Consider the following 26927-nt stretch of genomic DNA (forward strand, 5'->3'; position numbering starts at 1 on the left):
AAGCGAGCTGGAGAGTAAATGAAGAAAGCAAGTGGCAGCGTGGCAAGAACAAAGGAGTGAATCTGAGAAATAAAGTTATTTTCTCATTGTTTCACAGCAGTTACATTCTAAAGCAAAAATAAACAAGCCCACAACTCTGCACAACCCTGCGGGAAGGTGCCGCATTGCCGGATTTGGTGTGAATGCAGTATTACGTGTAACCTAGGTGTATGAACGGTACTAAAACAAAGTTTACTTTGTTTCACCATCATCATATCCCAATTATTAATCTTACATGGCCACAAATAGATACATTACCTCACCGCTATGCATCCTGCAACAGCTGTGTTTAAAAAAGAAAAATAGTATTAAAAATAAGTAGTGTCTTTCTTTCACTCGCTTCCAAAACAAATGCACATGCTAGCCAAGATCTTTACAACATGAGGCCGTGGTGCTCATGGGAAATGCAGTCTTCGTTCTGGTAAAACACTACAACTTTTGTTCACAGGGGCCGTTAAAATCAATACATAATGAAAGTAACTTTGACTGGCTTTAAATACAGGTAATCTCTGTGGCTTACAATGGTAACTGTCTTGATAAGGATAAGGATAAATCTTAGTTTACACTGTTAGTGAAATGTGTATTCCTCATTTTGGAAAACTGATATCTAAAGAAACAAAACATGATTGCTAAATCTAATTTTGCCTGACTGTAGCACAGCATTAACTATGGCAGTATTACTTTAAATTCCCTGCAACGATTTATTTGTTTACAGCATATAATTATTATTATATTATATATTATATAATATTCTATAATCCTATTTAAATGCAGGATTTTATACACCATGTCAGACCTGTCAACGCTCCTGTTTTTCCCGGGTGTCTCCCGTGTTTTCACCCCCTCTCCCGCCGTGCTCCCATTTCGTAATTTCCCTGTAAATCTCCTGTATTTCCCTTTTTTTATTTTTACAGTTATACACAGGGCTGTAATGGAGACTAAACGCACGTAAATGCCTTTTACCCACCTCTCAAATTCTGAAACAGCTGTTAGTGGCTCAGACTGGCTTCTTACCGCAATTTCTGTTGTAGCTTCTAGGAGCGCTCATTTTGTTTTCCATTTAAACATTATATCCCCATATGAGACACTGAGGTAGCTGTTACTGTTAACAAAGAGTGACCAACAAACCATCACCCACTCCTGCTACACTGGTGTTAAAACAAACGAACCCTCTGTGCTGAAGCCAGTAGGCATACTGGATTCACTTTCATAAGACAGACGAATGAATCAGAGTTCAGATTAAATATTAACAACATTAACATGTGCAGCATCAAATAATCTGTTAGACAGAATATAACAAGGTAAGTAGCAAAAACTCTTAAGTGGAGCAGAAGTTTATAAAATTGACATTAGTGTTGTTTTAACCATCCAGTTTATCTGCCGCTGCTTTACATTACTGTAATGTTAATGTAGCTTGATAGTTTGGATAGTTTGACTGCTGATGCATTCCCACTGTGTGTCGTTTGTCCACAATTACTGTAATTATGCCATACAAGTTAAAGTTCTGCTTCATGTTCTGTCAGCTTTTTAAAAGTAGGGCTTTTTACATTTCCAGAGTGAGTGAAGGAATCAGTAGAAAGGAGAAAGAAGTGAGGAAGAATTGAAGGATGTAATGGTGTTGAAAGAAAAACAAGGTGAAAGTAAAGAAGACGCAACTTAACACATCAACTGTCCATTTGATTACAGTAAAGCAGTCAGTGTCAGTCAGGCACCCGGTGATTAGCTCTCTGGAGCAAAGAGAATGTAAAAATTATGGTCATGCCCCGGAAAATCTCCCTTATTTTCAAAGCCCAGTGTTGACAGGTATGTCATGTTTTAAATCTGAAAAAGTGCTGACTGTTGTATCACACATATTGTATGGTATATTAGCAAACAAAGAGACAGGTGCCCTGTTATGGTCGGTTTACCCAGGAGGTTTTTTCAATGAATTGGTTCTGTGATAAAATGATGATGATAATTATAAAGACAATATATAGTAATAATAAAGATAAAATTAGTGCATGTATGCCTGATGAAAGTTGACATAAGGTTTGTTCATTTACCATGTAGTTATAGTTATAAAGAGCTTGTTTGAGTGTTATGAAAGTTTTGTGAATTGTATTAAAGTGCGACTGCTCTTGCTTGTTTGATTCATCATTAAGGCCAGCAGCACAACTAGCAGCTCCTTTAGTTGTCAATAAGGCATACTTTGTGGACATCAGCCAGACCAATTTATTTCTAATTATTTGCTCAGCCATGCTTGTATCAAATGGGGCAGCTGCTAGTTTGATAGATTTGAAACATCAGTTGAAATTCCAGGGCTCGTCTTGCAAATATTGACATGGAGGCACGCGTGAATAAGAATATTCAGCATATTGAAAGTAACATCTGTCAGTCATTTCAAGCTTTTAGGCATTGCCGGCGTGTTGCATACAGAAATCCCATGGTAAGCAGTCTATGCTTAATTCCACTGTACAAATACTCTAATGGGTTCAATTACCCATGATGCACATCTCATCTCTTTCATCTTTTAAATGTCACTGTATTATAAGCAATGCTCATGTTGATGTGTACTCATAAATCACTTGTAGCCAGAGGTGGCCTAAAAGCTAACATGCTGCTTTGGGGTTAGGTAGAAACTCATCCATAATTTCCCAGGATGCAGGGTGAGGGGTGTGGGCAAGGGAGGTTGCTCCTGCTAAAATGCCCTACGCTACAGGGGACACATGTTTACTGACAGCCCCACAGAGGCTGCGAACAATCACCTGCTACCATACGCTCCTTTAGGGGCCGTGCTGTTACATTAATGCATGGGGCTTCATCTCATTATTCATAGCTGCTTGACTCCAGGGGAAAACTGTTGGGATGAAGCCACTACAGTAGCAAATGGATACTGGGTCATCTTTGGCATTCCAGGTGGTATAAAGCCAAAGGGAACATGGCCCATAGAGCAAGAGCACTGTAGCTTTGTGTCATGCAAAATGGAAGGCCTGTTTAAATTTAGCCTAAAATGTACTGATTACAATATAATGAATATGCTCGAATTTAATGTGCTTACCTTGTATGTTTGCCTTTCTTCTGACTGAGAGAAACTGGCTGGAAGTGAAAATAGTCATCCATGACAACAATTAAAATGCCAAAATGTATTATGAATAAAAACCCATAAATCAATAAATAAATGCAATTCAGGACCTTGGAGACATCCAAGGACACTCATTTGAAAAGTATAGCAGGTCAATAGTCTTTCTTCAGTAGTCTTGAAATGCAAATAAAAAAATTGATACATGGGATAAGCATGTCAATACATACTAATTATATATTCTCATGTTTTACGCCATAAAATGTTTTTGTCCTTCTGCCTTAAGATCATACCGGGGGGGTATGAAGTGAAAGATAACATTTTACTTGTTTTTGATGACAACTATGCTCATTACTGTAAGTGCAACAAAACCGTTGCAAGTAAAAAGCCAATAAGTACTTCATCAAACAAGCACAAACATGTAGAAAAGCAATATTTTCAACTGCTTTGCCTGCAATGTCCCATCCCCAGGCAGTGGATCACATCAGCAGCAGAGGGAGGAGGACAGAGAGCAGCTGTGCACACGCCCCTTGAATCAGGTTGTGGTGACAGATGGGTAGAAATTCTATGTCCTGTGTGGATTGTGTGTGTAGATTGTGTTCCATAGACGATCTGGCAAACGGGAGCACAGCAGGAAAGGGAGGTGAAAATACGGGAGAAACCCGAGAAAAACAGGAGTGTTTTCAGGTATGCTTAAGATGCACATGTTGGGTGGCTGATAAACAGTGTTGGACAGTAACAAATTATGATTTAATCAGTAATTACATTACACTATTCCGACTAATCGACATTTTGGGCGTTCGCCGAGAGTTAGATTCATACGAAGCCCATAATTGGACATGGGGGAGAAAAAAATAGATGGGTGGAAGAAAAATAGATAAAAACTTTTGCGTTCCCCTGAGAAATATTTTGAGTGAAAAAAGTACTTCCAGTCAAATCCCAAGAGAGAGGAGAGCAAACCGGCGCTAACACTCGCCTGGAGCCACTATCAAAGTATCAACATTCATAACATTACAAAAGTAATCAATGGTACGTTCGTTAACTAATGTAACTTTATTCTTACTGCTAACATTACCCTTTTCAAAGTCTGCGCTTATGTTAGCATGCTAACATTTGTGTCTGTATCGTTAGCTTTAATTTTACTTAAGCCCCTTTTATATAGCCTGTTCAAGGCGGGAATGTTGCACTGTTATTCTGAGCTTAAAATGACATATAATGTTAACCTTATAATGTTTATTCTAGAAAGACATGCCATGGTGGAGGATCTTCAAAACCTCCGGTTGAAAGAAGTCCCAGAAGAGGACTAGAGAATATTTATCATGCAATTTTGTACATCTAAGCAGATATAGTGACAAATACAAAGTGCTTCTACTCAAAATTATGAATCCATTGTTCAAAGAAAACGTACCTACTCTTGCAAAATTATTGCCTGAAATCCAAACAACAAAATATCAATTGAAAATTACAATTCCAGGTTGATACTGTCCTTCACGTTACCATGCAGTCCAATGCAATAAACATTACCTAAGCAGATATCATTATATATCTACTGTAACATATGTTTGTGAATAGGTTCTACAATGGAAACTGCTTAAAGTGATCATGTCTGTCTGACTCAAATTGATCACTATAAGCGGATAATTATTACAACCATTTTTTTTTTTTTTTCTTTATTTGTCATGCAGTTTAATCTAGATATAATTGACATTTACATACTTATTACATGAATATAAAGAAATGAAACAGACAACTTTGCTATTTTATTTAATTTCATCGACTGTTTCAAAATACAGCACAGGTCTCCAAATTCCTTTGTGCCAAATCGGACAGTGATCCTGTCTCTCGCCAAACTATGATTATAATTCTTGATATATTAAAAGTTTCCTCACAGAATATAGGAAATGAACACTGGTTCTTAATGACTTTTAAGTCTTTTTAACTGATCTACAGTTCAGCATCACTTGCTGGGCCTGATCCCTGCAGTTTGAGCCACTGACCGCTACCGTGTGGATGCCAAGGCATGGCTGGATTACAGCTGCTAGTTGTCAGAAATCCAAGGCAGTGTCTGAAATGCAGTCATGGTTTATCCACTTGGAGACTGTGTTTTCCACAGACAAGGTGACAGATCGTGAGCTGTCCGAGCTCAGGGTAGAGCTCCCGATCATTGAGAGCCTGATCAGCAAACTATTTAACCGGCAAGCTAAACTGCATCCCCGCCTGGTCGATTTAAAATGAGAAATCCACTGTACAAAGAAAACTGATGCATACTCTTACGAAATTATTGTTGCCATGAAATGAAAGCATACCAGAGAATACTGAATGTAAATTACAGAGTTAATATCACCCTTAACATTACTTCACTTTCCAGTGTGATGAATATCAATGTTTTTAACATGGGATTTTGCACACCTACACAAATGTTGTGTATGTCTTTTATAAAGTAACTTGGGCTTTTTCTTTACTATACTGTTGCAGTTTAAAGTCTTTCCTATATGCAGTAGTTTAGCTAGCATCCATCAAATAATGGCACTCTTAAAGCGTTTCTCATGAGGAGCAACAGTGTTCGGTATCTTAAAACAGCATAATTGTGGTTTGCATTTTGACTGGCGAAACATTTTACAAATTCATCCATATCAAGCCCTTGTGCCCTTTTTACTTCAATGCTTAGAATTCCAAGGTTGCTCAAACAGTCATTGTCCATTGTTGTTCTCAGGTGAGACACTGCTGTACTGTCCTGTCCTGTTTTTCATGAGCTGAACAGCTCATGAAAAACATCTTTGAAAGGTAAATGGCTTTATGACTCCTTTTTTTCCTTTTCTTTCCAAGAGCCTATGACTTGATGGACCTCATGTTTCAGGTCTTCCAAATTGGAATCATAAGCTTTTGCAAAGAAAAACAAGTCTTTCTCATCCAGAAAAGTGGTGCTATTAGGGTACAGGGCTTGAATATCTTTCATTATTTTGTAGTTCTTCTTGGAGAAGCGCCTCTGTAACTCACTGACCATGCAATCTGACACGGGGTAAAGATGCTTTGATGAAAGCTATCAATATTGCCCACTCAATGTAGATGTGATTAGGGACTCAAGCAGTCAAGAGCTGGTCTTCTGTTGTATCTTTTGCACCATTTGAACATTGCATTTTTGGCAAGTACTCTCCACCTCAGTCTAGAACTCTTCAAAAGCATCCCCACTGCTATAGTGTTGCAGTGTATCTAGTAGGACATCCACAAATTTGACTGCTCTTGCCAGGTCAAGAGATGGCGATTTGCAGCATGTCTGACAAGAACTTTGTGTCCATGAGTATCTTCTGAAAGACTACCAAAAGTCCTATGAATGTCAGATTAATCTATGCAAGTAGACCCCCATGCATTTAATGGCCTGTCCCCACTGCTCTCATGTGTGATGTTCTGAAAAACCCATATGACCGTTGGTAGCCTGTCCCCCAAGTTACAACAGGCTGATTGCCTTCACGTCCACCTTGTGTCACTGAGATGCTAAAGTTCCCTGGGCTTGCCCTTGTACATCTTCTTCTGAACCTGTACCCACTTCTGGTGCACATATGAGCTAGACATAAACACGTAAAGCCGCTGAAGAAAATCAGCCTCTGGCACAGATTTCACTGTGTCTACAAGTACAAACAGCATGCACTGCAATGCACATAAAAGGCATAATTTGCCTCCTTGATTCTGGCAGAGTGCTTTCCGCCAATTACAGACGCTCCATCGTAGCCTTGCCCCACCAGATGCCTGTATTCCAGGCCATACCTTTCAAGGCTAGAGATAATCAGTTGGTCAGCTGCATCCAATTTATCAGTCTGTTGGAAGTCTAAAATACTCTTATGAACAGCTCCATCATAGTAATATCTTAGAACAAATGATAGCTGTTCCTTTTTCCTAAGGTCTTTCGTTTCATCAATAAGTACACTGAAGACCTGACTTTCTTTCACCTCCTTGATTATGTCACTTGCGTACCATCTTGACCAAACAATCAAGATTTTCATTTTGAATGACCTTGCTTGTGTATTTTGCACTACCACTTGCATTCATGCGTTTCTGTGTTTGAGGGTCGTGTTTTGCTATTTCCTGCAAAATTGCTAAGAAATTGCCTCTGTTAAGTGACCCCTCAGATTCTACGGTTCCCTTCTATTTTCTTTTGCCTGTCCTTATTTATGGCATAGAGCATGGAATTGTTTCTCCATAACCCTTGTATGTTCCTTCCATGCATACATAGCACTGGTATGTTCCTTGGACTTTGCATGAAACTTAAAGCCACCATCTTTATACAAGGTTTTTTTTGCCAACAGCAGAAACCAGACATGGAGGTAAATGCGATTCAAGGGCATTTGGGAGGGAATAGTGATGGCACGAATGACAAAAACTTGAATCTTGGCTTACTGAGTATTCCTACCATTTATAGGACTGGTACTATTTGTCACTAAACGACCTCATCCGGTCTCCTTGGAGCGTCTGGGGGAACATCTTCAGTCACGGCTGGACAGGACTCTCTGCTTTGGACTGTGAAATGTCTGGAACAGTAAACAAAATGTAAAAAGCAAACTACTAATCTGTAAACAACAAGGATTAGTTTCACTATGTACTGCTAATGACCACATTATTTGCATGTGTTTATTTCAAGCCATTAAACCATGAAGCTGACAACATATTGTACAGCGTCTTCCTGAGTTATTGGATGCTTGATGAAAATGAGCCAAAGAGGTTGTAGAAATTAACACAAGCAGAAGCCTAATGAGCAATTTTTGTGTTGAGAAAAATTGTAAAATTTAATCTTGATAGAGAGGTGTTGACACAAATATTTCTTGTATTTTTTATTTTTACAACCATTTTGGCTTTACCAAGCATGCTGATAATTCTGGAGGGCCCTGTACAATATAACAAGGTCACACAGTGTCATAGATGTGAAGTGTTCTCACATAAATTGAACTGGTCACCACTGGCCACTACTAGGGGCAGAGTGGCTAAGTGTGAGTGAACGACTGAATTAGTGAGAATTAGTGCCAGTCATAGAGGTGCTTTACATCTAAAAACATAGGACAGCCAAAATATGCTGAGTGTCAAGTCAATAAAGCTTGTGCACCGATGAAATACTTAAACATACCATTGGGTCCATTGGGAGCAGCATAAGTTCTAAGTGCTAAATCTTTTTTGCAAACAGGAAATACATGAGACTATGTGAAAGGCTAGTATCATTTGTAGAGCATAAATGTGAACAACACTATTTAAAAACAGTGCACAAAGTTAACTTGCTTTGAGATTTTTCCCCCCCGTTTTCTTTATCCTCCTCATCTGCTGTGAAAGTTACATACTGCAGTCTTGACTCTATATCTGTTGTGCAGTAAGTTGTGTACCATCTCCAAGCAATTGTTAGGCCACTGATCAGTGCTGTACTCTGACCTGATGCTGGGTCTTGCTCTGTGCTGCTCTGTGTCTGACCCTGGTCCTCATCTAACCTACTTGGTCTGACCTGACCCAGGGGCTCTGACTGGGAGTTTGTTTTTTGAAAAAGAAGTTTTGGATGTCTACTGGTGGTAATTTTGTTTTCGACATGCCTCTTATCTCAGTCATCCCTAAACAAGTTAATGTATGATGTCACAATTCAGTGGTCACAACTGGCAACATTTTCCTTAAAATGGCACTTCACCCAGAATGCATTTGAACTCCTTTCTGAATAGCATCCCTCATTGAAATTTTGGGTCTTGCAGCTATTCTTTATAAACATGTCAACATAATTTCATTTTAAGCTTAATACTCAATATAAATTTAAATGTCCACCAAATTTAAACTTGTTCATGCTCAAACTGATTGAAATTGTGCAACAGTGTTCATAGTTTGGCAATGCGTCAGACTCAGATAAAGTTAGATATCAGGCTGATGTCCCTCTTTCACTAACACATGAACATATTCACATTGACGTTAGATTCCAGGCTATTTGTTAGATATGATGTTGTGGCAGACAGTCTCAGGTTGTAGTCTTGGTTGTAAATGTTACATACTGTAGCCTAATACAGTGGTTCTCAACCTTTTTGGGGCCAAAAGTCCAACCAGAATCACAGTACACACTTACTCATGGTAATCAATTATGCAGATTGTCTCAAATGTCATGATTATATTGTCATTAGAGATATTTCCCCTGTATGGCAAACTGACAAATGATCAAATCTGATAGGCAGCAATGACATCAATCATCAAAAATATGTAGGCCTATTTACATGAATCAGTACAAGAGCTTGCAAGACCAGTGTGCCACACATTAGTTTTCAGATTCGGGTACAATGTCAACAATAGCACAAGCAGCACTTCTGTGTGGGAGTAATAGACATCTGATTAACAAGTGCAGATATTGTACAGTATTTGTATTTATCTCTTGTCTGGATTAAACAAGTGGTATATCACCAGCAACTGTAATAATCATAATCCAGAATTTACAGACTGTGAGAGGAGGGCTGTGGACTTGGGCAACAGACATCAAAATAAAGGTAGGGAGAGAGAGAGCTCTGGTGATACAAACTAGACTGGGCAATTAGAGCAGCCCTAATCTTTCATGGATTTAGAGTAGAATTGAACTTTCAGTTTACAAAAATATTAACTGATGCATAATGTGGCTATATCAGGACAGAATTAGTGGACTGTAGAAACTGAAAAATCGCTATTAACGTAGCTGTCTCATTAATGTCACCACTTCAAGGAGGGAGGGAGAGGGAATTACCTGAATTTGCTGCACAGCTAATGTTCTCTGTGGAAGGGATACTTTGTTTTCAAGAGCCTCTTCAGCTTACTTGGCAGCTCTGTTTGCATCAGTGTCATTTTTTATTTAATTTGTTTAACGTTTATTTGACTAGGAAAAGTCTCATTGAGATTAAAAATCTCTTTTACAAGAGTGCCCTGTCCAAGACAGCCAGCAGCAAAATTAGCAGGGTTGCAGACATGAAAAACAAGTAACAATTTACAATGAAAATAAAGAATAAATTACAGAATCATGAAATATTAAAATATATTCATAAGTATTTGTTGCAAGTCATCAACATAAGGGATCAAACAGGGGCAATATATAATAGTCAGTCAAAACATCTACAGCCAGATGTTCCTGCTTCCAAGTCATTTGTAATTACTTTAAATGCATCCAGTGAAACCAGCCCCTGAAGATTAAGGTAATTTTGCAACTGATTCCAAGCAGAGGGAGCAGCATACTTAAACGCCCTTTTTCACAGTTCAGTATGGGTTTTAGGGACAGATAGTAGGACTAAGTCCTGGTAACAAAGACAATAACTTCCCATACTTTTCTGAAGGATGTAGATCTGTAAGTAAGATGGAAGCAGACCGAGAATGGCCTTATAAATAACAATATCAAAGTCTACAGGTGGACAAGGCAGACCATTCAACTCAAGCATACAAAGAGCAATGGTGAGTAAGAGCTTTAAGATCTGTAATAAACCTCAGTGCTCCATGGTAGACAGTATCCAGCGTGTATAGGCATTGCGGAGATGCATGCATGTTATACATGCATGTATGTATAACATGTTATAACACCATTTGTAAACTTCACTGTATGTTTACACGTGTTTGTGTTGTTACAAAGAGTGGAGTTTCATTTGATTTATGTTCTGCATGAGGCAAAACAGCTCTCCCCTTAAAGGCAAAGCAGGACAGACCAGACGTACAGGGTACAGGCACGGTAGATGCTAGATCACACAGGGTCATCTGCATTTTATCGGGGGTTGTCAGTTTTTGGCCAAGCTGCAAAGCCACAAGTTGTCATAATTTTTTTTACCTTAAAATTTAATTATAAGCCTATCCCTAACCTTAACCTTAACCATTCCCATGACCTACAGATGAAAAATAAATGTAAAAATGTTCTCCCAGGCTGTGGGATCTAACACCAACCATACAGGCACAGTGTCTCAGTAGAAACAAACATGCTGGCCAAACACCTGCCCCACAGCGAGCCATTGACGGGGCAGAAATTTTGAGGTGGCATCTGGGGTGGCCAATAAGAGTGTAGGGGTGGTACTGGCCCCCCTCAATCTGATTAAAACCGTGCATGGGCTTGCTAACATTAGCAACTGTTAAGCCCATGCTCATAAATCATGTGGGTTTGTCTAGAATTGGAGGCTGAGCTGGACTGGGGCAAAAAATCAGGCCTGGCATTTGGCCCAGACCAGCCCAGACACTACCCATCTTTGCACAGGCCATCAATGCATGTGGTGTTAACTGTTATGTCTTACCTTGTCAAAAAGGGCTTCTTGGCCCAAGAGGTGTGGTGGATGAGGCAAACTGGAACAAATCAGAAAGAGAAAAACTCCTGAAAAATTGAGGGCAACACTTCAATCTCTGTCTCCTGGTCCTACTCTTGGATTTTTTCATTTGTCCACTGGAGAAAATTGTCTGCTGCTTTTTTGACTGTCTGAAACTCTCTTCCCAAACTTTTGAGGTTGCTTTGTGTTGTCTCAACCATTCTATGGGCAGACAGGATGTCCAGCCCTCCTTTCTGCAGGTATTTGGACAATGGAGAAGTATGCTCAAATATCCAGAGGAATGTTTGAGCTGTCAGGATTGTCTCATACCTGAGCAAGGCCTCTGCGTATCCCCTGGCTTTGACATGCACACTTGGTTTCACTGTTGCCTGTTCTTGTATGGCTGACAGAGTGAACAGTACATCAACGTGTAGACCATCTTCAGGTTTTCCAAAGGAGCCAAACATTTTCTTCAGGGCTTCGTGCTTGGCCCACCAGCATGTCTCACTGATTGGAGTCTGTGTCTCTGTGTCTCATGGCCTGACTTTTCTCACAGGTTCATTTGTTGGTATGACTCCTTGATGAACATCACGATATCATTATGGAGAGCAAACAGTAACCCACTTTCAATGACGATCTGGGTTGTGTCTGCCAGCACCAGATTGAGTATGAATTAGAATTAGATGCCTTATTGTATCTATTACTGAGTTTACTGTAGTTTTTGAGAGTGGGGTGATGAGAGAACCTATGCTTCTTTTCCCACCAGACTGATGCAATCTTTTGCTCATCCAAATGCAACTACTAAGATGCTCTTTAAAGCAGACATCATACTTTCCCAGTGAAAGTATGAGCTTTAAAAATTGCCATGACCTATGCCGTTGTCTTCAAGTTTATATGCCGCCTCATTCTCCACCTGCCAGTATCTAAGCCCCCTCTTCCCTAGAACTTTCACAACACCTGCTGTCTCATTCAGACCTGTTCTCTGTGAGCCGACATCTGACTGCCACCCAGCAAACTGTTTATATCAGCGTTGGAAGACTTCAAGAAGTAAGCTTTGGCACAGTATCGGTGTGCAATGCTTTCATGGTCCTCTGTGCGCTGGTGTACATGCCTCCAATCTGACATTCCAGTTATGTACATACTATTGTCAGTTTTCTTCCGGAATGCCATGCAGACAAAGCAAAACAATGTGTGACGTTCCACACTATATGTCAGCCACTTTCTACCGGTGCCATCTTTACAACAAAACACTTTCTGCACCACTGGGTTTTCAATCTTCTGTTGAGGGTGATAATTCAAAATTCAAAATTTGTTTAGGGAGCGTTAGACTGAACCTGAAAGCATGAGAATTGGCTATCTGTATATGCAGGGGTGGAGTCAGACATTGTAAACATTCGGGGCTTAGCCCAAACAAAGGGGGGTCCGGTGGCATGCTCCACCGCAGAGATTTTGTTCCCATTTATGGCACCTTTATAGACTATTTTTGTGCCTAAAAATCTGTACATCATTTGAGAAAAACATGATAGTTACCCAGTAAAAAAATCATCCTCTAGAGCCTACATCCTATTTTGTATCTAATTGTTCTGCAATTGTCTTTATCATTCTGAAACCGAAACACAACAAATATTGAGGATGACTAATTTTTCACTCCTGCCAACCTAAAAAGGCGAAAACTGTCTGATATTACTGATGTTACTGTAGTGTAGGAATTTGGTGTAAAGAGCATTACTAATCTTGAAACCTATTTTTGTTATGCTATGCTGGAATAGAGTCCACAGAATAAATGTTTAGATGATAAATATTCTACATTTGAATCCATGCCATAATAATCTGGGATGCTCTAAATGCAAATCAAAGATCCCTAACAGTGTCAAGTAAATGTGATCTTCAATACTCTGAATTGAATATTAGACCAACAGAAGAACATTTACTCATATTATATTAGATTTCTTTAGGGAATAGCATAAACACCATGATAAACAACAGGATAAACAACATGGGCATATATTTTTATATGGTACATTATTTGATCTATTCCTGGTCACTCTGTTCTTCCTCCGCTTTTCTTGTTAACTTTTCTCACTCTCTCAACAACTCATTTAATGTCCTTCACTGAAAGAAGAACTTATTTCTGATCATAAACTTAGGATGCAAAAAAGATAAAATGATGATTAAATAAATCTTTTTTTCTAACATCTGCCCCTGGCACCTCTGCTCTCCTTTACTCCTCTGTTCTTCACTCCTTTCTTCTCAACACGTTTTCATCTCCACCCTCTTCCTCTTCACGTTTTCTACACACTTATCATTTCCTGTTCTCTCCTTCATTCTTTTCCTCACTTTCTCTTTCACTCCTCCCTTTCTTCTCTCTTCCTCACTTCTCAAAACCAGATTTCCACTTCTATTCTGTCCTCTCTGTCACATAGTCCTGCTGTGCCTCTTGCTCTCCTTCTCATGGCCCACGTCTTGGCCGGTTATTGGCACGTCTGTCAATAAACGGCCGTCCATTCTGTAGTCTTTGTCGCTAAGGTTGTTCATGTTGTCCACACGCATATTTTGGATCGGATTCCAGCTTGAACATGTACGAATGTATTTGAGAAGTTGACACTTTGAGTAAAGGCCGAGAGAACGAAGTGAAATCCTACAGAGCTGCCGGAAGTAACGAAAGTAAACAATTAATGTGAACAAATTACCTTTGCTGTTGTGTAATTAAGTAATGTATTTTATTTTTCTATGAGTAATACTGTATACAATGAGCAATTGATTACATTTTTCAAGTAACTTTCCCATCACAGTCAATATGTGTCAAACTTCTTCTTGAAATCACACACATTTGCACAGTAATGTGGTGGAATGATTGAATGTTGTGCGTCCTGAAAGAGGTCTTTCTTTGCAACATCAAAGCGGTAACTATGCAAAATAAGCTTATGGAACGAAAAAAGAAACACAGGCAGAGAGAATCAGGTTGAATATGACGTCCATATGCTCTAACTTCAGCTTCATTGACATTATATGAGTGGAGCGAGAACTTCAAAGGAAGGCTGGGTCCGATCGATGGTGCAGATTCCAGGGTATTATGTTGACTCTTGCAGCTGGCATCAACAACTTAAAGGAAGAAAGGAACGATCCTTCCTTCCCTGCCCCTCTTACCTACAGAAGAACAGACTTTTCATCCCTCACTTGTCACTTTAACCTCCCTTGTCATCCTAAAATTCCTTTTATCTGGGACGGTCACATGGTGTCACTGGAGCCTAATGAATCACTAGATGGATACATACACTAGTGTGTTGTTGCGATTGTTGTTTTTCTCAACCCAGTTGAAAATGAGCCTTAAGCACTATGTGCAAACACAGAGGTGGATTTCATTCCTTTGTGGTAGAATTTAAAATATTCATAAGTTATACACCATACTTTTGGCTCTGCTAGGGAAAGCCATGGAAACTGCATAACAGTCTCTAGCTTCCTGAAAAGATAGTGTGAAATAGAGAAGCAACTCCACATCCTGAAATGATATTCATAAATCACAGCAGCACATTGGCAGAAAATTCCAAGAATGGATTGAATCAATCCACAAGTTGTGCAAACTAAACATCCTCTACTCACCATATATGGCTTATGTCTGAGGCTGTCATCAGCAGGGTGCAATGTGATAAAATGTGATTATGTTCTTTGAAAATTTTCTGTTTTTTCTGGGAGGGTTTTTTCTGTTTACCTGCTTGTGGTTTCATCTCAAGTGAAATTTCTGGGTTTTGGAATTCAACGAGCATTAATACAACAAAGTAATTCCCTTGGTTTCCATTGTTAAAAAATAACTCTTGTCTTTTTATATCAGATACTCCCTAACAGTTTTCACTCTCAAGACATTGGTTTGTTTTACTTGAAGTGTAAGCTCGAGCAAACAAATGTGCCTGCTCTTACATGATGTTACAAATACTGTGTTTTCCTACTTCACAAAGAAACACTCAAGGACACGCCGCGCTTACAAGCCAGTGAGGAAATCCCAGTGCAGCTTCAAGGGAAAAGTTTCTGACAGGTTTATTGGGGGACCTGGATGTGAGCCCAAGGGTTCGCAGGAACTGCTTAATACAAGATTGTTAGAGAACGCAGATGAACTCTTTGACGCTGAGTCTGGAGCCAAAAAAAGCTAGGCCCTCGGAGATAAGAACGGAGCAATGTTACAATGGTGAATATTTTAGCACATCATATCAAGATAATTCTTTTTATCTGTCTCACTCTTTTACCCGTGGACAGAATCCATTAAGGCAGTGTACCCCCTCAAAGTCTTCTTGGTGGCATCAAAGTCTGGGCTAATGGTTAAGCTTGACACAAAGTGCATCTCCCTGTCGAGGTATTCTGTACTTTCATCTGTCTTTTTTATGGTTTCTCTGTCTTTAATAGACTAAGTACTCTGCCTATTGTCCTCTGGATTTGTAAGTGCCTTTAAGTGCCCTTTTAGTCCCAATATGCATACTGCACTGTAGGCCAGGTGTGCTGTTTAAGGTACTTAAGCAATTAAAACCATGAGAGCAGAGTACATATTTACCTTAAAAATAGAATGTGTTTAGTATGTATAATTGGCCCGGTGTAAGGCTGGCTGCTTAAATCTGCAATGGTTATACTAATGAGTGTCACCACAAGAGAATAATGGTGCGAGGTGCAACAAAAAGCCTCAGGCAGTCTGTTCACCCATTTATTAATATCTATGATCAGGGTATCGGACTTAATATGGTCTTTGTTCTCAGAAATTCACAATACCTTAAAAACTATATGAAATACTACTTATAGCTTGTGGGAATTTTGGATATTTCCAAACAGATTTACTCTCAAGTTGTAGTTGTTGCATGTATGAACTATAAAGGGTATAGTTTATTTATTTATAACCTAATCAGGTATATTGTATAAGTAATAAAGGGCCAACATGAGTATTATGTGAGCAAGAGAATGTGTAAGTGTTACTGAACTGTAACAAAGCAAGGATGAGTGATACAGATTTTGCAAATTTTGTGATAAGCAATATTCCTTGTTGAACTGATCTTTTCAACTAATTTTGCTGTGCAGTTGAAGCGCCGGTTTCCTAGAGACCTTTAAGTCTCTAAAGCTGGATTTGAGTCCTCTGAGTAGCTGATGATGTGCAAGTGCTGACAGGTAATTGTGGATTGAAGATGATGAGTTTCAGATAAAAGCAGCATTTAGGTTTTCTCACAGCTGTAATGGAAATCGTTGTATTGCCGTTTACTTAATATCTACTCAATCCCAAGACTTTTTGAGAGGCCAAGGCTAAATTTACCTGCACCCATGCAGAGCCCGACTGAAATCATTGAAAGAACGAAAACAAATTAAATCTACCTCTTTTCCACTGCAATTGTTACAAAAATGAACAAAGTTGAATTTACTTGTTTGAGGGTCAGAAGGCTGGGGGATGAACTAGGCGCCGCTTATTTTGCTTTGCCTCGAGGTATTTCTGGTGATAAAAATGAGCCTGGGCTGTATCTATACTCAATTTGTGGAAGGTTGTGTGAAAGCCTGTTGTTTCACAGTACTCCACCACATTCGGTCATCCATTTTTGCTTTCCATCCCATTTTTAAAATGATATTTGGGGAAATATTTAAGAATTTCTGTGTTTGATTGCCAGCAGCTGGCTGACTGAGCAGGGAAGTGAGAGACAAAGCAGACAAAAGTGCTGCAGTTTACAATGTATGGGCAGACAATGTTTTGTTAGCAGTGGTATTGAAGAGTAAGGACTACACCAGCATATAAACAAACTGAAGTGACATTTGCAGGAAAGTCTATCTGCTTTTAAGTTTGCAAATTGATGTTAACAATGCACTTGTTTGTTTAGTGTCTAGTTGAACAAGCTTAGGTGCAAGACAAGACCTGTGAGTCTGTGGCTCTTGTGTTGTGCTGTTTGTCAGTGTGACATCTGCTCTGCCTATTATTGAACACTGACATTGTTGCTTCACACAAATTTGGTTTAAAATGAGGCAGTTTGATCGGCAAGCTCTCCATCGGATGGAGAACTAGCCGTATTTTGATGAATTAATGCATGAAACCAAAATATACACATATAAATTCCTCCCTTTTACTTTCAGTTTTTTTTAAAAGGAGAAAACAGGACGTGTTGTGAAAAAAAAAGTATAGTTGTGCTTTTAACGTTACGGATCCCAGCTTTACGGAAGGCGCTGCATGCAAGGCAATCAGTCAGTAAGCCGTCATTTCAGTCTGAGCTGTAGAAAGTGAGACAGCTTAGCAGATCAATACTACATTCCCTCTGTGTGGTGAATCAACAAATATACCCAAAGGATCACAGAAGGATAGTTGTACATGGGTTTGATACAGTACAGATGAATTGTCTGTGAGTGAACGTGGACACATACAGTATATCCACACATATCACATAACTATGACATGTCTGCAAGTACTGTTTGAGTAAAAACCAGAGGAGAAACACCTTTCAAGCATGACTTCTACCGTACAGCCACTGCATGTGCAGGTAGTGTGTTGTGCTTTTTAATCCTTTTCCACAGAGTAGCGTGGAAAGATTTGTGAGCAGGCAGGTAACAGCTTTGGATTACTGTGCAGAATATGGCAAGCTATTTAAAATAAACTATTCCTTTAAAGATGAAACCACATATCAGCATTAACCAATGAGCTGAGTCTATTTTTATCATGCTGCTGATAACAGTAGAAGAGTAAAGATGACTGTCTATTCAAGGTGTTTGAAACATGTGCTTAAAAAATGGATCTATCGGATACAAAGAAGAGAGGCTATCAAATATTCAGGTGTGATAATCTTCCAGGAAGCTGTTGAAATTACATCTTCCAATTTATCTGTCTCTTTCTTCACATGATTTGTGAGTTATAAGAATCATACTTGTTAATCAGGTCACGTTTTTTCCTTTTCTCTGCTCAGCCAGTTGCGAAAGAAATGTGATCCAATATCTGAAAATGCGATTTAATGAACCTTTTCTGTGCCCAGTCCAGAAGACTGGGATGTAGATTACTGTAATGAATAAGAGGATAGAGCTTGCTTTGAGAGAACGTCACCAAAATGCAGATGATGGCTTGAAAGCTGTTAAAGTGAGTTTAATTTATCACGGTCTATTACAGCATGTACAAGCTTTCATGATCAAGGCAATGACCCGGTTTCCCAAACAAATACACAGCATGTGGTTTGAGCACACTGTGGGAGTAAAAATGTATTGGGCTTGATTTATCAAGCAGTGTAGAAATTTATACAGTGGGTTCCGCTATAATATCATGTAATCTACAGCCTTATCTAACTCTGCATGATTTTAGTTTTTCTCATCCTCTCAATATCAACTGTTTTACAGTACATTGCAGTACATGAACCAGTGCACTGACATTTTTTAAATCTTTAATACACTCATTTAACACAGATAATTTGAATAAAGGGACAATGGGGATGTCCATCATTGCATGCTCTTCAGCAATTGTAGTCTGATCTTTGTCAATCATCCTCATCTTTGAACCTCGTCTCCATTCTTTTGCTTTTAATAGGGGGGGTTGAGGTTTTCTTTCTCTGCTTTGAAAGGTATCAGAGTCGCTGTGAGTCACTGTGATCCGTGGCTTCTGTTTCTGTAGTCTGCTCAAAACTTTGTGTTTTCTGTTAAGAGTAGAATTTCATCTTCTTGCCTTGCAGGTTATAAACAGTGCCATTTTAGTGGTCTTTAGTGTCTCTGTCAAATTTCTTCAGCTTGTATGCCTTGGAGCCTTCATAAGGATTCCTCGATAGTCAGAGTTATTTCATGTGTGATAGTAGTCATTGTCTCCAGATTCATTTTTATACTTCGGCATCGACGACAGCCGTGGCTGGAGGCATTATGTTTTCGGGTTGTCTGTTCAGCCATACATCTGTCCCATTCTCTCATGAACACGATATCTCAGGAACACCTAGAGGGAATTTCTTCAAATTTGGCACAAATGTCAACTTGGACCGAAGGATGAACTGATTAGATTTTGGTGGTCAAAGGTCAAAAGTCAAGGTCACTGTGACCTCACATCCGGCCCAATCTCATGAATGCGATATCAGGAACACCTGGAGGGAATTTCATTATATTTGGCACAAACGTCCACTTGGACTGAAGGATGAACTGATTAGAATTTGGTGGTCAAAGGTCAAGGTCACTGTGACCTTACAAATATGTTTTTGGCCATGACTGAAAAATTAATTTGCTAATTATGACAAAGTTTCACACAAATGTCTAATAGGACAAAATAATAAAGTGGTGACATTTTATATCCAAAAGGTCAAAGGTCAACTTCACTGTGACATTATAATGTTCTGCAAAAACACTTTTCTGGCCATTAATCAACAATATAACTCAGGAACAGGAGGGGAGATTGTGACCATATTTCACATTTGTTCAGATACTGAATTGGTGACATTAATCTTGGGTGCCCAGCTTGAAACTGTGGTGATTGTTTAGATCTTCTGCGCTGCCGGGTTGAAGATGTGTGTGAAGCATCCATGTTTTAGAATTTGTAGCTTCTTTGCAGCGACATCCATATCTGAAACATCATCTACTGTCACGGCTAAAACTTTGTGTTCTATCAGAATAAGCTTTACTGGCCAAGCATGTGAACACATACATATAAATATTATATCAGGTAACTCATTATATGAGTCTGAACAGACATGGATGTAAACTGTAACTTGACTGGTTGGCAGAGGCATACAACTGTGAGGCGGTGTTTCTAGTTTTCTTCCCTTTTCTTCTCCACTTGCTGCATTTCTTGTAAAATTTCATTCTTTTCACTCATTTTTTGTGGTCAGATGTAAATGTTCTAACATCACTTGTTAAGCACTACTTACATATTGAGTCCAAATTCTCTATTCAAATGCTGGGGGTTTGATGAACTAGTGTTGTGATTGATAACAACCTTTTTTACAGATGTCGAGACTCTCACACAAGTGGAGCAAGATCAAACCAGGCCCTGTGACCCCATTTGCAGCTTGTGAATTTCTTTTCTATAGACAGGCACTTTGCTTTCTATTCATACAACAAAATACTAGAAATTACTTTATAACCCCCTTCCTGGGTATAGCCTTGCTAGAATTATTCATAAAAAAAGCACAAAAAACTCACGCAATAGGCCTTCGTGAATCAAATAGGCCTTCAATTGTTATACAATCAACAGCAGAAGAGAGCATCGCCAAGCCAGACAACACATACAGTAGATGTAGCAATGTAAACACCAGAGCTGGTGCAGCTCTCAAACACAAAGCAACTGCTTTTCCTTTTTTTTCACACTGTAGTGCACACATGCAATGCTACGTCTCTACGCAACACAGCAGTTGAATTTCTCTTCTAGAGAATGGGTTACAACCCATCAGTAACTAGTGACAGTAAAACAAGTGTATTGTTGTACTAACCTATTTGAACCACATGCTATGAATTTTGAGCTCTACAAAGTCCTGCACAGTATGCCCTCAGTCCAACTTCTTTGCTCGGTCATTCTCAGAGCATAATATGGCGTAATCCACTGCTCAAATAGTTAAATATTTTTGTGCAGGGAGAATAAGCGCTTCACAATCAGAAATATGACAGGGATTGTCAAAGAAGGCAGAAAAGCTGTGCACATTTCACTTATGACACAAATCACCACTAAGTGATCTACCATGAGCATTTAATCCAGACCCAGCATGCACCTGTAGGCTATACAGTCATGTTGTTGGTATGTCCAATTTAGCATGCCCACTGGGTGGCACCTTGGGTGATTTGTTTTTTTTAAGCTAAGCCGTGGTATAATAACACTAACCTGAACAACCAAAACAAAAATAAAAGTAATAACCCATAATATAGTCTTTTTAAAATTTTCATAGTTGTCATTGCTTTTATATATATATGTAGAGTTTTACATTTGGCTGAAAGCTATTTATGCAATGTGACTTAATTAAGCTCTGAAGAAAACACACATGAACTTGAGATAATGAAATGAAGTCTGCATTGTGTATCCATTATACTAAAGTCATCAAGTTACTGGACCTCCCTATTTATTGGTACGTCTTTTGCAATTGAGCATGATGTCTTTTGGATTTTAAGTTTTATCCTCTTGGATCCACTGACTCTTGTTCAAATCCATACAGCATAATGACATTTATTTCAAGGTGAAAGACAAACCAGATGTTTCTGCCAGGAATGATACATAGAAATTAAATCAATATTAAAGCTGGATTTTTTTGTTTATTTTTTACACTACAAATTGGTAGAAGCCAGTCATGGTCCATTATAAAACTAACTGATGGGGAAATTTGAAGCCTCCAGCACAGTATTTGTGCTGAGACATCTTAGGTCCAACAGCTAAATGTTTGAGACATAAGATATTTACATATTCATAGACTCTGGATTTTTCACTTGAACTTTTTGTTGAAAAACTAAATCAGAAAGAAAATACTATTGAAAACAGAATATTTTTCATGTCATAAAAAATGTCTGGAGGGGATCTTTAGTCTTTATTTCAGCTGATGTGCTTAATGTACTTTAAACATGAAGGAGGAATAGCAAACAGTATGTAATGCGATCAAAGCTCTTGAAAAAACATTCTAACAGGAGGGATATGCAGGAAATCTTTAATCACGCTGAAAGTGCCCTTTTAAAGTCATTCACTGACGTCTGCACATGATAATGTGTTGTTAGATATTTCGTCTTTTATGTCATCCCTGTCTTGATGGTTTTGATATTGGAGGGTATGATGCTAACTACTTTGGGCTGGTGTCAGGGATCTTTCCCCATGGGTTGGTCATTTTGTTTGTTACCTCCCTTGAAAATCCACAGTAATGCTCATGTTTTCTGAAAGTTTCCAGGTTTGAGGTTTAGCTCCTCTTTTCTGTTATACAATATTAAAGGCAAAACTTATTTTTTAGATTCTGTTTTAAGGCACCCTGGAGTTAAATTTTATGTGAAGTGTAGCATCTCAGAGTTTATTAAGGAATTTTACTCAAACGTCCTTACTTTTGAGGTGCTTAAGATTTTTTATATCTCCATACTAGAAGCCTATGGCTGCGATGACTCATCACAAAATGGTTGCCAAAGATTCCCGAGCCTGGCCTTGCTTGCCTGCCAATTTTTTTTATACGTTTATAGCGCAGTACACATCCAGGCACCTGTCCAGGGCTGGAATAAGGTTGATCCAAAGGAGACTCTGTGTGTCCCATCAGCTTTAGAGGAATTTCTGATGGTTCTGCAAAAAGGTTATTTCCACTCAAGCAGCCATAACACATTATATTTGACTTTTTCACCTGAAGTCTCCTTAGAATCACTGGCATATTAGCAAAATGCCTACATTAGCTGCAAGCATAAGGCAGGCTATTATAGCTGACAATAGCCTAGCAACCTCTTCAAGTAAAAGTCAAAACCCTCGCAGCGGAAGGGTACAAGTAATTTCCATGAGACAAGCCAGCACCATGCATGTATGTTTCTGTCATACGACTCTCACACATACGATTCTGATTGGTTTCATCTGATTTGCATAAAGCAAGGCAGCAAAGCCTGCAAGGTTTTCTGGGGGTCAGAAAGATGAAAACAAATTGAGGATAACATGAGAGGAAGCCAAAGTTGCAAGAGTCATAAGATCATATGTGAAAACATTGTTAAACATTATTTGAATTTTTATTTCAAAGGTTTTATTTATTTCACATCTGCTTCACAAAGAGCTGTATTATTTTCAGCCACAGCACCAATCTAGGGATGGTGATGTCTGTCACATGGTGCATTATACTGTCAATGAGTCCAACGCTTTGGTCAAGGTGGACCCAAGTCAAGTTGTCAATCTGTCCAACATTTCAGTTCATGACAGGCTTCCTCAAACTTTAACAACCAATTTCTTGTCCTGTCAACAAGACTTTTAAGCTAAAAGCTAACTTGCTAGTTAACGTGCTATAATGCTAACAAGCTAAGTATTATATTGAAACCTAGCAGTGACAGTGTTAGCATGCTTGCATACGAACATATACAGTACATTTAAACTAAACTTGTCTAGACTACATTTATAGGCAAAGCTTTTTACTGTAGCACACCTACCACATCTGACCTGTGCACCTTGCAGTGAGTTTTGGACTTTATGCTGGAAGCAAGCAATTCTTGGAGGAAAAAAAAAATATGAGGGAGGACATATATTACCCTTGCTTCATGTGCAACCACCATCTTATCCAGACATCTTGGGAGTGTGTTTGCCTATTTGCTGTGATGAAACTGACAGTTGAGCCTGGCAGTTTAGACTGATATTTGAACCAAGTCTGCCAGTGTAGAGTTGAGCTTAACTAGCTGAGCCTAAGATGTCCTGCAGTGACGTCTGTAAAGAGGAAACCCCAATTTAGAAAAAAAATCAAATAAAGTAGTGGGTTTGGCAGTTGTCTCTCCAGCATCTGTCCAACAGTTTTGTTATCTGGTGTGTAACGAGCATTACAGCCTCATGGGGCTGCTAGCTTGGCTATCGACTTTAACTCTTAATTACAAATGATTCATTTTTCAGAACATATTTACTTATTTATTTAACTGTTTCTTAAATTATTTATGATTTATAAATGTCTACTTAGCTACACTCATGCATTATCAATGATCTATGCTAACAGATTTGTTTCATATCAGATAAACAGCTGTACAGTTGTTTGGCTTAAGCTGCTCTCCATGTGCAAAGTGTTAAGTCGTATTCATGCAGTCCAAACAACTGCTTATCACTTCCACAACATATCTTTCATTCTGTGTCTTACCTCTGTTCTCATAACACACATTCCTTTTATAGAAATAAGAGCAAACTTCTCTCTTTCAGAAATGAAAATATTTCTTTACTGCAGGAGTCAAATGATTCCAAATCAATGTTCCACTTGAATGGCCTTGTGAGATCAAGATGAAAATTTCTCTCCACATAAAGGAACTTTTACATGCCGCAGATTGGAATGGGTATATTAACCTCCTAGAATCAAATATTGTTATATTTATAATTATTTTAGATATGACTTTGTTCCTCTGCAAAACATAAAAGGATAATTGCAAGATACAAGATTTTGCTTTGCTGTGGCTCACTGGTTGACTGCCTGTTTATTCATGCATTAAACCAACCGTTCTCTATGAATTTGCCATTGGGTTTATGCTCTCCTGTTAACCTTTGACCTGGGGAGCACACGAGCCCCTCCATCCTCACTTGAACCCAAGGTGGACAATTTCAGCAAGGTCAGTCTTTTTTTCTTGCTATTGATCACTCTATAGATCAGTGCCAGCAACCAATAAAATGTACAGTCAAGGACTTCTAAATCCAATCACTGGAAGCCAGAGGGACTCAATCATTCCTTGCATCCAAGGACTTTATGATTTGGAACCAATTGACTTGGTTGTGATGCTGTAAAACAAAGTGGATTGTTAAGATATATTCAACATCAGGCCTTGGTGATTAAGATGTGAGATTCAGTGACACAGCAGAACTAGTTTATGATTACTGGATTAGGAACAGAATCCATATTTCAGAAACGAGGGTGCAGATACCGTGAAGAATTTCATTATTTTCTCTTGAACAACTGTGTAGTTGGGAGAAACAATTGTAGGGAACAGATTGAAATGTAAAACAAGCAAATGAAATGGAACCTTAAAAATTGAATTTATTGCACCAACATAACAAAACATGATACTCTAAAACTGTAGTGAAAAAAAAAAAAACTTTAAATCTTCAATGTATGTGTTTGTACAAGAATTAACAGCTAAAGGGAAAAGGTTTAAGGGCAGAGGTAGGAACAAAGAGGAGAGAAAGACAACAAAGACAAACTTGTGTCGAAAAATCAAATTGTTGAGTTCAGGAACTTGTTCCCTTGCCAACAGAGAGTTTGCGTTGCCTGGTTACCCGTTGCAGTGTGGAAAGTTGGGAGAGAGTAACAGTCTTTGTAAATTGCCTCACTGTGTTTGGTGACTTGACAGCGGATCTCTTCTGGTTTGACAGCCTCCCAATAGTGTTGGACATCACTTGATTTTTCACTTTAGGTCTGACACTGTTTTGACTATATCAACTGTTTATACCCATGTTTTTATAGTGGGGATGTTGTGTTATTTTATATATTGATTTTTCTATATTTTGTTCGAGTTTGCATGGATATAACGCCAGTGGTTTCATTGCAAATGAAGATTTAAGTCATTAGAAATGTTTATTTTCTACTAAGATATATAAACGCTGCTTTTTCTGAAATAAATAACTTGACATCTAATTATTATCAAATGAATTGCATCATATTCTATCATGTTTATTCACTAATGTGTCTATTTTCTTTTGGCGACATCCTTAAGTTAAGCAGTCATTGTTGTGGTATTTTTGCACTGCATCTGTCAGAGATCACTTGTCAGTCAGACAGTGTGGGAGTTCACTGTGATGTACTGTATGTAGAGTTTCTGTGGACTGAGGTTTCTGTAGGTGTTACTCCTATCTGTCTGTTTGGCCATGTTGGCTATTGCTGCTCAATGCTCATGTTTACCAAGTTACTCTGTTTATTCCAAACAGGTGTCTGTTCAAGCTGCTGCTCAAGTGAGAATATATCACTTCCAGTACACCTGAGGATTTGCTTTGTAAGTCCTACACAAACCAGATGTCTAGACATGCAATTGGCGATATGAACAGACAAATAGCTGAATGCTTCATGCTTTTTCAAAGAGTGAGAGCAAGTGAAAAAGCAGATTTATACATATGAACATGTAGCAGGTTGTAATTATTGATTTATCAGATCTACAGTAGTCATGTGAAGATGTCAAAATGATTTGTGATTGTCTTAACACACTGGTAGTCATTTCTTAAAATTGTTCCTATCTCGTATGCACATCCATCACTGTCTGGTTTGGATCAGCCACCAGTCAGGACAGGAACAGACTAAAACGCACAGCCAGGTCTGCAGAAAAGATCATTGGTGCCGACCTGCCCACCACCCAGGACATCCAGAGTCAGGAAACGGGCAAGGAAAATCAATGCAGACCCCTCACACCCTGGACATAACCTGTTCCGACTTCTCCTCTCTGGTAGACGCTACAGAACATTGTACGCCAAACTACCAGACACAAGAACAGCTCCTTTCCTCTTGTCGTCACTCTGATAAAGTGTTAACTCAGTCTCTGTGCAGTAACCCTGTAACACTATAATACTCACTGTAACTCCAAATTATACATATTTATTTCAATTTAAAATACAAAACATGAAATAAAATGTATACATATCATTCATGACTGTATATTTGAGCAGGCTTTGTATATACTGTACATAACCACCTACTGTATGTACATAAACTAATATCACTTTTTAACCCATTCAGTATTTATTTCAGCACTCCTTGCACTCTTCACACCTTTGCACTATTTGTGTCCTGTTCACAGAAACAGTATGTACATAGAAATTGTATGTCGTTGTCCACTTGTTGTTTTTATATTTATGTATCTATTTTTTCACCCACTTGCTTGTACACAATAGTGATATGTTTTTGTTTAATTACCTTTGTTTGGCTTGTTGTCCATGTGTATCTTTCTGAAGATTGTTGTGTGTGAGCACATTGAGAACCACTAGAAACTGGAGTCAAATGCTTTGTATGTATAAACAGAGTTGG

General features: G+C 38.7%; 2 long non-coding RNA genes across 2 annotated transcripts; one reads left to right on the top strand and one right to left on the bottom strand.

Annotated features, from left to right (window-relative positions):
* Positions 1-3628: 3628 nt before the first annotated feature.
* On the bottom strand, positions 3629-12441 carry LOC121911299. The gene is made up of 4 exons (XR_006099824.1): positions 11674-12441; positions 11335-11383; positions 7503-7620; positions 3629-3709 (listed from the first exon to the last, which is right to left on the bottom strand). It is a non-coding gene; the product is annotated as an uncharacterized LOC121911299 (long non-coding RNA).
* On the top strand, positions 3708-26927 carry LOC121911300. Its single transcript, XR_006099825.1, has 3 exons — positions 3708-3784; positions 25841-25905; positions 26181-26927. It is a non-coding gene; the product is annotated as an uncharacterized LOC121911300 (long non-coding RNA).

The sequence above is a fragment of the Thunnus maccoyii genome, chromosome 14 (genome assembly GCF_910596095.1).
Source record: "Thunnus maccoyii chromosome 14, fThuMac1.1, whole genome shotgun sequence".
NCBI lineage: Eukaryota > Metazoa > Chordata > Actinopteri > Scombriformes > Scombridae > Thunnus > Thunnus maccoyii.